The 1,470-nt window shown below is 48.4% G+C and overlaps 1 pseudogene; it reads right to left on the bottom strand.

Moving 5' to 3' along the window:
- Positions 1-257: 257 nt before the first annotated feature.
- On the bottom strand, positions 258-1,109 carry LOC142856755 (large ribosomal subunit protein eL8 pseudogene; annotated as a pseudogene).
- Between the last annotated feature and the right edge of the window lie 361 nt (positions 1,110-1,470).

Genomic DNA, 1,470 nt, shown 5'->3' with positions numbered 1-1,470 from the left:
GGGAACCCTGACTGCTCTTTGGACTGGAGAGGGAGGGGGAGAGGAGTAGGGGGAAGGGGAGAGGGGTGGGAGGAGGGGGAGAAGAGTGGGAGGAGGGGGAGAAGAGTGGGAGGAGGGGGAGGGAAAGGGGAGGCTGGGAGGAGGTGGAAATTTGTTTTTTTTTTTTATTCTTCTTTTATCAATAAAAAAAAGCTAAAAAAAAAGCAAGAAAATAGGACACTTTGAAATTACATGACCCTTTCTCTCTTTTTTTTTTTTGAAGTTTTATAATTATATTTATGTACAGAAAACTCAGCAGTACATTTAACCCAGTTTAGTGGTGAGTTCTTTGGCCTTTGCCTTTTCCAGCTTGGCAATTCGAGCCACAGATTTAGGACCCAGGACGTTGCCTCCCCAGTGGCGGTGGATCTCATCATATCTGTCGTTGTAATTGGTCCTAATAGCTTCCACCAGCTTGGCCAGACACCCTTGTCTTCCGAGTTAACCTGTGTGAAGGCAACAGTGGTGCAGGTCTTCCTATCGACCAGCCGCCCCAGCCTGGCCTTTCCCTTGATGATGCAGTAGGGGACCCCCATCTTGCGACACAGAGCAGGCAGGAAGACTACCAGCTCAATGGGGTCTACGTTGTGGGCAATTACCACCAGCTGAGCCTTCTTGTTCTCTACCAAAGTGGTGACTGTATTGATGCCCGCTGGAAGGACAGGTGGTCTCTTAGTCGGGACATCCCCTTTGCTGGCAGGTTTCTTCTCAGCACGGGCCAGCAGCCTCTGCTTCTTTCCCTGCTCGGTCTCTGTCCTGTACCTGTGGGCAAGTTTAAGCAACTGGGTAGCTGTTTGCCGGTCCAGGGCCTGGGTTAACTGGTTAATGGCTGCAGGAACTTTGAGCCTCTTATAGAGGATGGCCCTCTGCCGCTGCAGCCTAATGTAGCGGGGCCATTTGACGAAGCGCGTGAGATCTCTCTTGGGCTGGATGTCCTGCCCAATGCCGAAGTTCTTAGGCCTCTTCTCAAACAAAGGATTCACAACCTTCTTCGCCTCCTGCTTCTTCACGAAGGCGGGGGCCGGGGCCACCTTCTTCCCCTTGGCCCTTTTTCCCTTGGGCATCTTGCTGGGCTGGAGGAGAGAGGACCCTTTCTCTTATAATAGAGACAGAACTGACCCATTTAGTCATTTGATTGAGTAAACATGAGAATATAAATTCTTAGTGCAAGGCTCTCCACATTTATTTTCTGTGCTGCTGGGATTTTATCTTTGATATAAAAGTGTCGCCGGACTAGAGCAGCTTACATGACTGGGTCTCCATGTTAAGGTAAGCTTGCTGGCAAAGTTGCTTAAAACTACAAAAGACTTTGTATATACTCAAAAGAATCTCATTTCACTACATTAGTGTGGCAAACACATCCATCAGTCTCTGATAAATGACATCGGTATACAATCTCTTTACCTTGAGTGTAAGCAGAAAAGGTGACTT

This window comes from Microtus pennsylvanicus, chromosome 9 (genome assembly GCF_037038515.1).
Source record: "Microtus pennsylvanicus isolate mMicPen1 chromosome 9, mMicPen1.hap1, whole genome shotgun sequence".
NCBI lineage: Eukaryota > Metazoa > Chordata > Mammalia > Rodentia > Cricetidae > Microtus > Microtus pennsylvanicus.
This window is presented reverse-complemented; position numbering and strand designations above follow the sequence as displayed.